At 46.0% G+C, this 11,005-nt stretch overlaps 1 pseudogene; it reads right to left on the bottom strand.

The window, feature by feature from the left end:
- Nucleotides 1-315: 315 nt before the first annotated feature.
- Nucleotides 316-10,629, bottom strand: LOC123073926 (putative disease resistance protein RGA4; annotated as a pseudogene).
- Between the last annotated feature and the right edge of the window lie 376 nt (nt 10,630-11,005).

Below are 11,005 nucleotides of genomic sequence, written 5' to 3'. Positions count from 1 at the left end.
AGCAACAGTACTGGTTTCCAATGCACACATAAGCAGCAACTTACAGCAGTGCTATACAACACTTAATACCTTTTGTACGACTGCAATCTACAGCCATGGGCATCTACTAAAGCTAGCTCTTTAGGAACATGTACAATCACAATTGATCTAAGCAATTATGTTGCATAAGCATAATGGCACAACATGTACAATGTATGCATCTACCCAATATGATGAAGCAAAAAATTGTGTTGTCAGGATACGAATTATGGTTCAGAGAATCAACGATAGAAAAAAAATTGTCCAATCAGTATATATGCAGTGTCATACCTTGTGCCAGTGTTGCCATCTAACTGGTAGACAGCGTGTAAACATCTAGGTATTCGCCATGAAGTCGTTGGTGCTGCACTTGAAGCCCAGGCACCCAGCGGGAAGAGACCTCTTGCATATCCTCACCCAGCCATAGCTGTTGCAAACTTCCCAGCCCCTCTACATGGCTTAAGTTTGGACAACCATGGACATGCAGTTTCGTCACTTGAGGGAGGTTGGAGATCCTCTCCATGCCTTCACATTTCTCAATAAGGAGGAGGTCGGCGAGGTGTGGGAAATCTTCGACAGCCTTCAAGTTGTTTGCTCCAATTAATTTGAGCATCTTCAAGTTGGTGGTGTCCTCTCCAACCTGCCGCGGGAGAGTCCTCAGCTTTGGGCAATGTTCGAGTCTCAACATCACGAAACGAGGCAGCAGTGACAACCTTGCAGATTGGGCGTCCTCTGGACGAGTCTCAGCAGCTCCATCCTCTCTCCCTTCATCGACAGCAAATTCTTCTACTTCTTCAAAAAAAGACCACTCCTCCCAGTTGGGCATATCCCTGATGATCAACCATTCAAGTTTAGGGAAAGCAACTAACTCACTGCATATGGGATCACGATTCCTGTAGCCAACAAATTCAGGTCCGACCTTGGTAAGTGCATATGATCGAACAATTAACAGATATTTCAAGTTTGGTAGCTGCCCAAGCGGTGGAAGATCCACACACGATCGTGAATATCTGAGGGTCAAGTGTATGAGTGAACACAAATAGGTGGTACCAAACCAGGTGGGATACCGCCGACCAAAGTATAATCTAATAAACAAGGCTTCCAAATTGCGTGAAGGTATTAGCTGCTCAAAGACACCCTCGGCATTGGAAACTTCTTCTTCTTGGTATTTTTCCTCTCTTTGTTCAGTCCACTCTAGTGACAATTCTTTTAGATGGTTTTTGTCCGCGAGCACTGTATTTGAACTACAATTTGCCGCACATTTCAATCTGTTCAGAATAAGACTCCTCATCTGTACACACAAGACAACTCTTCCAACTCCCATCCATCTTGTGCATCAGCATTATCACTTCCATTACCAACAGGAAATCCTCGTAAATGACTCAGAAACTTCAGTTTTCCTATACCTTTTGGAACATGATTTATTTCTGCACCAATAAGACAAAAACATCTTAAACTGCACAATTGGGTCATCGCCGACGGAAGACTGTGCAGAGCTTTGCAGTATCTCAAGCTAAGCACTTGAAGGTTTTTTAGGAGCCAATGGATTCTGGAAGACAAGATATGCCAGTATAATCTACATTCAGTAGGCGCCATGGTTTTGGATCCCAAGCGGCCCTTTTTTCTCGAGGGGCAGCGAAATTCACGGTTACCACGGTAACTGTTAGAGTAGTCATTATGGTATACGACTTCTAGTCCAAGTCAGTTTTGTACCCCTACCCCAAGTCGGTTTGTACCCTCATATATACTCTTGTATGCTGCACCAAATCATTAATAAGCAACAGTTTTATTCAGCTTTCATGGTATCAGATACCGGTCCCAGGGTTTAGGGTATGGCTCCGCCAACACCACCGCCGCCGCCGCCGCCCGGCTACTTCGAGTGCCGGGCCGCACTCATCGCCAAGGCTGCCAACGCCGCGGCCGCTTCTCTCTCGGCCCTCACCATAGCTCCACAAAACTACCCTGCACCCATCCTCGCCGCACCAATATCTCTTGCTGACACAATCTCCGACGTCAGCCCCTACATCCCCATAGTTCTTGATCTCGCCGCCCACAACTACTACCATTGGAGACATCTCTTCGATCTCCACCTCGGCCGCTGCAACCTACGCTCGCATGTCGCCGCCAACTGTCTTCCCCGCCCCGACGATCCGCAATGGTTGAAAGACGATCTCGCGATCGTCCAGTGGTTCTACACCCGCATCACCACCGAGATCTTCAACATGCTCGATCACGACGGCGCCACCGCTGCCAACATCTGGCACTCCCTCCGTCAGCTCTTCCAAAGCAACACCGACGCTCGGAAAAACGCTCTCCACACCGAACTTCGCAATATGGTGCAAGGAGACGCCCCGGTGAACCTGTTCTGCCAGCGCGTTAAGACCATTGGTGATGAGCTCCGCGAACTCGGCGATACAGTTAGCGACTCACAGCTAATCAATATCGTCGTCGTCGGCCTCAGCGAAGACTTTGACAAGCAAGCCTCGTTCACACCAATGATACGGCCCCTCCTACCTTCGCTGAAGTTCGTTCCTTGCTACAACTCGCGGCGGAAACACAAGCTCGCAAGGACTCTCGCCCCAAGGTCCTTCATGCTGCGGCTTGTCCTCCTCTGTCGTCTACACCAGCGCCGCCCTCCATGCCGGCTCCTGCCGCCGGGCCGTCCGCATCGTCATCTGTTCAACCGCCCCCAGGCTGGCGTCCTAGTCCGAACTACCGCGGCAAAAACCCTATCTACAGGCCGCCGTCGACTCGTTCGGTTTCGCCTACGACATCACCAGCACCGAGTCCTGCACCACCCACCAGTGCTCCATCTGCGGTTGCATGGCGGCCTCCTCATGATCCTTGGACGGGGCTTGTTCAAGCATGGCCCATGCCCTGGTCCGCTCCGTCCACCCTCGGTGCTCCGCCGGCATACTCAGGTGCCTGGCAACCCGGCCTTCGGCCGCCTACTGGTGCTCCCGGGGTTCTCAACCCCCGACAGCCGGCCACTGCCTATCACGCCGCCCCGACGTATGCTCCTTATGGTCATTACACCACCGACGGCGGCGCCTACTACACACCTCAGCCGGCCCTGCTCCCGATGCCACCCCCACCACAGCCGGCCAATGCCTACTACACTCCCCAGCCGGCCCTAATGCCTTCACCATCGTATCCGCCGGCACTGCTTCCGACGCCACCCTCACCTGCGACGCCGAGCTGGGATCAAGCTGCCTTTCTCCAGGCCATGAATAACTTTGCTGCACAAGGAAACTCAGGTACGGATTGGATCTTTGATTCAGGGGCCTCTAGTCATATGCCTGCATCTAGTAATTGGTTATCTTCTTGCACTAAATCTCCTTTCCCTTCCATTATCCTTGGAGATGGATCATCTATTCCTATATATTGTGTTGGTCAGGCTCAACTTCCCTCTTCCATCAAACCTCTTTTACTTCGCGATGTTCTAGTTACACCCGCCCTCATTAAAAATCTTATCTCTGTTCGCCAATTTACTTGCGACAATCTAGTTTCGGCTGAATTTGACCCTTTTGGTTTATCTGTGAAAGATTACCTGACCAAGGCCGAGATCGCTCGCTTCAATAGCTCCGGTGATCTTTATTCTCTTAATGGAGTTCCTGCCGCCACCCCTCCAACATCCATGCTGGCCTCCGTCGATCTCTGGCATCGTCGCCTGGGCCATCCCAACCCCGCCGTCTTAGCTTCTATGCTTAGTGAATTTACCATACCATGTAATAGGGACTCTCATAATTCTGTGTTTTGCGAGTCTTGTCAATTAGGCAAACATGTGCGTCTTCCCTTTAGTTCCTCTAATTCTTGTAGCACTTATCCCTTTGAATTAATACATTGTGATTTATGGACCTCTCCCATTGCAAGTGTTTCGGGTTTTAAATACTACCTTGTTATCCTAGATGATTTCACCCACTTTGTCTGGACTTTTCCTCTACGCAACAAATCCGAGGTCCATTCTCTTTTCCTCAATTTTCAACGCTATGTGTCTGTTCACTTCTTCCTCCCAATTCGTTTTATCCAATGTGACAATGGTCGCGAGTTTGATAACATTAAAAATCATACTTTCTTCTTACAACATGGCATCCTGCTTAGGTTCTCCTGTCCCTACACCTCCCCTCAAAATGGTAAAGCAGAACGCTCTCTTCGCACCCTCAATGATATAGTTCGCACTCTCCTCATTCAATCATCTATGCCTCCCAAGTTTTGGGCTGAAGCCCTACACATGGCCACCTTCCTTCTAAATATTCGACCTTCTACAACTAAACCCAACACTACTCCCTATTATTCCCTCTTTCTTTCCCACCCCGACTACTCCGCGGTTCGTGTTTTCGGTTGTCTCTGTTTTCCCAATGCCTACGCCACTTCTGCAAATAAATTGTCACCACGCTCTATCCCATGTGCTTTTCTCGGCTTCTCTGACGAGCACAAAGGCTATCGCTGTCTCGACCTTCACACCGGACACGTTCATGTCTCTCGTCATGTCACGTTTGCTGAGCACATTTTTCCTTTATCACAACGCACTACTACACCATCCAACACCCCTAGCTCCGCAAACACCCCCTCTCCCCGTCCTTTCCAACTATATACTCACCTACCTGCCGAACACAACTTATCACCACCACCATTAACACCCACCATAGCCAATCCCAACCATACACTCACCCCACCCGAGACGTCCCCAACACCCCTGACCCCTGCTCCCTCCCCAACACCCAGCCCTGCTCCCACTCCACCACCCAGCCCTGCTCCCACTCCACCACCCAGCCCTACTCCTTCGTCCGACTCTTCCGCTGCGCCGGACTCACCAGTACCCACCTTACCCCCTCGTGCTATTCCTACAACAGCCCCGATTAATGATCATCGCATGCGTACTAGGGCCAAATCAGGATTTCATCAACCACAAGACCGCCTAAACCTTCATACCTTCGTATCTCTCACTTCTCTTCCAAAGAATTACAAAACTGCTCTACTTGATCCCAATTGGGCCGCTGCCATGCAAGAAGAATATAATGCTTTACTTCAAAACAACACCTGGCAACTTGTTCCTCGTCCTCCCAATACCAATATTGTTTCTGGCAAATGGATTTTTCGCCAAAAGTTCCACTCCGATGGGAGCCTCTCACGATATAAAGCCGGGTGGGTTTGTCGTGGCTTTTCTCAGCAACAAGGAATTGATTACGAAGAAACCTTCTCTCCTGTTGTTAAACCTAGCACCATTCGCACCGTTCTTAGTGTTGTTGTCTCCTCTTCATGGCCCATTCACCAACTTGATGTTAAAAATGCTTTCCTCCATGGTTCCCTTCAAGAAACTGTCTACTGCCAGCAACCTCTGGGTTTTGAAAATCCATCCTTTCCAACTCATGTATGTCTTCTTCAGAAATCTCTCTACGGTCTTAAACAGGCCCCACGAGCTTGGTTTCAACGCTTCTCCTCCTTCATTCAAACAATAGGCTTCACTCCATCTCTCTCCGACACCTCTTTTTGTGTATCATCAAACTTCTGACACTGCCTATTTACTTCTCTATGTAGATGATATCATTCTTACCGCCTCCTCCCAAAAGTTCTTAGATCATATTGTCTCTCTTCTTAGATCTGAATTTTCTATGACTAACCTAGGACTCCTTCATCATTTCTTAGGCATTGCTGTTGTTCGAGATTCCACCAGCCTTTTTCTTTCCCAACGCCAGTATATTCTTGATCTTCTTAATCGTGCTGGTATGCTTGACTGTCAATCATCTCGCACTACTGTCGATACTAGTTTTAAACTTTCAGCTACCGGTGAACCCTTTTTCGATCCTACTCTCTATCGTAGCCTAACAGGTGCTCTCCAATATCTCACCATTACTCGTCCTGAAATCTCTTTTGCTGTTCAACAAGCATGTCTCTATATGCATGATCACCGGGTTCCTCACTATAATCATGTTAAACGCATTCTTCGGTATTTAAAAGGAACTCTCAATCATGGTCTCCGCCTCAATAATTCTTCTCCAAACTCGCTTACCGCATACTCTGATGCAGACTGGGCTGGTTGTCCTGACACTCGAAGGTCCACTTTCGGTTTTTGTGTTTTTCTTGGTAACAATTTGATTTCTTGGTCTTCGAAAAGACAGGTTACAGTCTCACGTTCGTCGGCCGAGGCTGAGTATCGCGCTGTGGCACATGCCGTTGCAGATACAATCTGGATTCGGCAGTTACTCTCCGAGCTACACAGGCCTATTGAGCAGGCCACTATTGTCTACTGTGACAACATATCAGCAGTCTACATGACCAGCAATCCAGTTCAACACCGACGCACAAAGCATATTGAGATTGATATTCATTTTGTTCGTGAAAAGGTTGCTCTTGGTCAGGTTCGGGTGCTTCATGTTCCCTCTACGGCTCAGTTTGCTGACATTTTCACCAAGGCACTGCCTACTAAGCCGTTTCAAGATATCTGTTTCAGTCTCAACGTCGTCGAGCCTGCCGTTGATACTGCGGGGGGGTGTTAGAGTAGTCATTATGGTATACGACTTCTAGTCCAAGTCAGTTTTGTACCCCTACCCCAAGTCGGTTTGTACCCTCTTATATACTCTTGTATGCCGCACCAAATCATCAATAAGCAACAGTTTTATTCAGCTTTCAGTAACCACGAAATACCGAAAAAAATTCAGACGAAATTTAAAATTAAATTTTGAATTCAAATATTTCTAAGTTGATATAGATACAATTTTAACTATGTGAGATCAGTAAACATCCCCTAGCGTAGCGGCTGTTCACACGCACCAACCGCTGTGCTAGCTCTCAGATGCCGAGTTCGATTCCTGGCCACTTTCAGTTTTTTTCTTTTGCACTCTAAAAAAGAATTAAAAACGGGAGGAAGAAAGACTCGAACCCGCAACTCGCAGCTCCGGAGAGCATGCCTTTTGCACTCTAAAATGGAATAAAAAACGGGAGGAAGAAAGACTCGAACCCGCGACTCGCAGCTCCGGAGAGCATGCCTTTTGCACTCTAAAAAAGAATAAAAAAGGGAAGAAGAAAGACTCGAACCCGCGACTCGCAGCTCTGGAGAGCATGCCTTTTGCACTCTAAAAAAGAATAAAAACGGGAGGAAGAAAAACTCGAACCCATGACTCGCAGCTCCCCAGAGAGCATGCCTTTCCCACTACGCCATCACCATTTTACTTATACATTAGAGATACCATCTATTTAACTGGGTCAGCGTTTGAACTCAAAATTTTCCAAAGAACTCGATTTTTTTTTGCTCGGTATGAGTGTTTTCCGTGGGGTAGCGGTAAACGCGATAACCGCTCGGGATCACGAAATTTCGAGCGGTACCCAAAACAATGGTAGGCACTGATGTATCAGTTCTCCTATACAATCCGGAATGCTTTCCACAAGTGAGTAATTCAGTACCAAAACACGAAGAAGCAGAAATCTCTTGAACAATGTATCCTCAATTCTATGTGGACCACGAACAGTTAGGAAAGTCCTGACCTTAACTTCCACATTATCCATGCTAGGCAACACTAGCATATCCTTCTTAGATACAACAGTAAGACGTCTCGGTTTTGACATATTTTCACCCTTTAATGATTCAATATCTCCAACAAAACATTCTTCTCTTGATATATTACAAGCAAGTTGTCTTAATAGATCATGCATTTTGCATCCAGCCAGGTCAAAATAATTCTTATCTGGTTGGAGGAGGTTACGATGGATTAGCTCGTAGTAGTACTCTTCTGCTATGTCTTCTAGTATTTGGCCTTGTATCTCCTCAATGAAGCCTTCAGCAATCCATAACCTGGTAATTACATGACGGAGAATGGCAGAATCTTCAGTATACAAAGCACAATAGAGGAAACACTGCTTCAGATGATACGGTAACTCATCATAGCTAAGATACAGAGCTCCTTCTATTTCATCAGAGAGCATGCCCTGGGAGCTAGCATATCTGCCCAAACACTTTTTCCACTCATTCTCCGTACAATCTTTGCATGCCAAAGCACTGGCTGTAACCTTGATTGCAAGCGGAAGGCAACCACATTTACGAACAATCTCAATCCCTATGTTTCTTAAATTCTGCACTTTTTTCTCTTCATCAATGTGCATGCTCTTCCAAAGTAGCTCCCATCCCACCTCTGCTGCCATGAGATCAACACGATGGGTATGCTCTATACCTATTCTCTTGGCAATTTGATCATCTCGTGTGGTTACCAATATTACTCCAGCAACTGTTTCATGTAATGAAATTCTTAGTAAATCCATCCACACATTGGACTGCCACACATCATCGAGAACGAGAAAGAAACTCTTGCCTTTCATTGTTTCTGCAAGCTTTCTCTGCAACTCTGCTATGGTTTCACCTTGCTTGCGATGCACACCAATATTACGAAGAACCTCTTTCAAAAGACTAATTTCATCGAAGTCTTTCGAAACACAAATCCATGCATGCATCTTGAAGGTTCCTTTTATTTTCGGGTCATTGTATATCTTTTGAGCTAGTGTCGTCTTACCAACTCCTCCGGTTCCAACAATAGCGAGCTTGTAAGACTTACTTTCCTTGTGTGCAAGCACTAAGTCCACCAACTTCCTGCTAGAATATAAGATCTCCTTTCCCACAAGGTTAGGCTCAACAAGGTCAGAACTTCTTATTAGTTTAGATGTTGGAGCATTTCCAGTAGGTTGTGTACTGCTGTTGAATGTTACGAATATCTTGTCCTTTGTAATCTGCTCTATCTTCTTGTTGAGTGCTCTAATCTGAACATCAACATCATGACGTGGCACGATGTTGCAGAAGCTAGAGGAAACTGAAAGGACTTTATATGCAGCTGATTTGTTTGTTGATGATGAAGGATGTTCAGGAACTAGCTTGCTTCCTTTACATCTAACCACGTCCAAGATTTCATCAGCTTCATATATAACATCTCTCAGTTGACCAAGCCAACTGTTAGCTGCTGGCTCTTTTGTCCTTTTCTCAGCATCATATATACAACACTCTATTAATTCTACTCGTTGCAATACTTTTGTGAGTTCTTTTTCCACCCCTAGGATCAGTATCACCTCATTAGTAATGATATTTTGCAACTTAGTGGCACATGATCTAAGCAAACATTCTAGTATGGTTGCCATCAACCAGACAAACTCAACGCCAGATATCCAACAAAAACACCAGGGTGACTTGTTTCGGAGAATGACAAAATAGAAAGCTGAAAATGAATGCACAAGGTTTGTTAACATTCTTCAAAAATGAGACAAGTCCCGCTAACATATACTGATATAGAAGATATTAACAGATATCACTACTGTTTTTTTTTTGCATATGAAGCAATGCGATTTAGAATTTCCGCAGGAGGGCCAAACCAAGTACCGAGGCCTGAATTCCCGAGTCTGCATTATGTCCTTTCATTCTTGTGCTTGCAAATTGACGTGTTCTTCAGTTTTGTATATTTAAATGATTGATTAGTTCACTTAGTTTGCTTGCTTAAAGGGCGGTTATCAAATGGCAGCTGCATAGCATCCTATGCGCTGAACTAAAAACATGTTGCATTGAGTTATTTTTGGATCAATTACAACATATACATATACTAATCATCGTTTTATTTGTGTGGTTAATCCAGCTTGTTGATCAATAAATATATTTGACTTTCCTCATGCTAGCCTAGGAATCATGGCATGAATCTCCCAGGGTGCAATGGTGGGCACTCATGGTTGTGAACCCACCAACTCCCTGTACTCATTCATTAAAGTAAAGTTGACTGCAAGTTTGTACCTTACGAAGCAGTCTTCCAACAAGGAAAAATCTGTCTATAGCGGTTATCAATATTCATCTTGAAGACCCAGTTTGCTTTGATGGTCATTAAGATCTAGCAAGGTTGAGCTCAGAACATAGATCATGGAAGATTATCGGTTAATCACCCAGAGAATAATTGACCATGCTACTGCAGAGCTGCTAGACCTGCAATATAGATAGTACAAGATTATAGATCAACTAGTGTACAAAAGAAGTACCATCCACTGTGTTATAGATCCACAAGTGCAGAACAGTGAGATTGAATAGAACATATACCTGGATACGGTGTGTGTTAGCACAAACTGTTTCCTCTCTCCACGGGATCACTCGTTGGATCTTGCTTGAGTAATTGATCAGTGAACCAAGACGAAAGAAATGAACAGATGCGACAAAGACAAAACTTCCTCCGCATGGAGTAGATGGATATGCTGATTATGTGGAGAGAATGGCAGTGTACCAGAGACAATCAAGAGCAAATGAAGCACTGGTTGGACACCCAGACAACACTAGGTGCTAAATTCGTCCCCCTCCTCTGCTTGGGTAATAGAATGCAGGCTATGGCTGGGCGTGCAGAAAATTCAACAAAGGTAGCGAGCTGCGATGGCGTGCCGAGTCTTCTGAAAGAGACTATAGAAAACTGCTTAGTGTCATTGATGTGCAGTAGTTTACTAGTAGCACTCGTCACTGTCGGAACCGCAGCCCTCTAGTTACCTCTCCTCTCACTCAAACGGAGGTGAAAGAAAAAAAAACGATGGACACAAGATTTTTCGGCCGGCGCACGAACGCCCCAATCCTTTTCTTCCTTATAGTGGCTACATGGCTACAAACTGGAGGCGCACACACGCGCTACCGTAACAAGCTCAGCTGGGGGGTTTTATACTTGGCCGATGCTTACACATCGCTCCCCACCTCCCCCGATCTGGCGCACGATCCTTCCGCGCAGCACGGACGCCCCTCACAACGATTTCAGGCGTAGGACTCGCTGCTCTCAACAGCCCCTACATGCATGCACGACTCAGCACGTAGCTACACACCTAACTAGCTTATCCATCGGATGCATGCACGCACTACACTGGTAACTAACCAATCTACATGCATGGCGCAGCTAACAAACTTATGCATATCAAGATTATGTCTAACAGTCACTGCCCACTGACATTAATTTACTGGCAGCATTCATCATCCTGATGGGAATATCTAATTACAAGC

Source organism: Triticum aestivum, chromosome 3D (assembly GCF_018294505.1).
Source record: "Triticum aestivum cultivar Chinese Spring chromosome 3D, IWGSC CS RefSeq v2.1, whole genome shotgun sequence".
Taxonomy (NCBI): domain Eukaryota; kingdom Viridiplantae; phylum Streptophyta; class Magnoliopsida; order Poales; family Poaceae; genus Triticum; species Triticum aestivum.
This window is presented reverse-complemented; position numbering and strand designations above follow the sequence as displayed.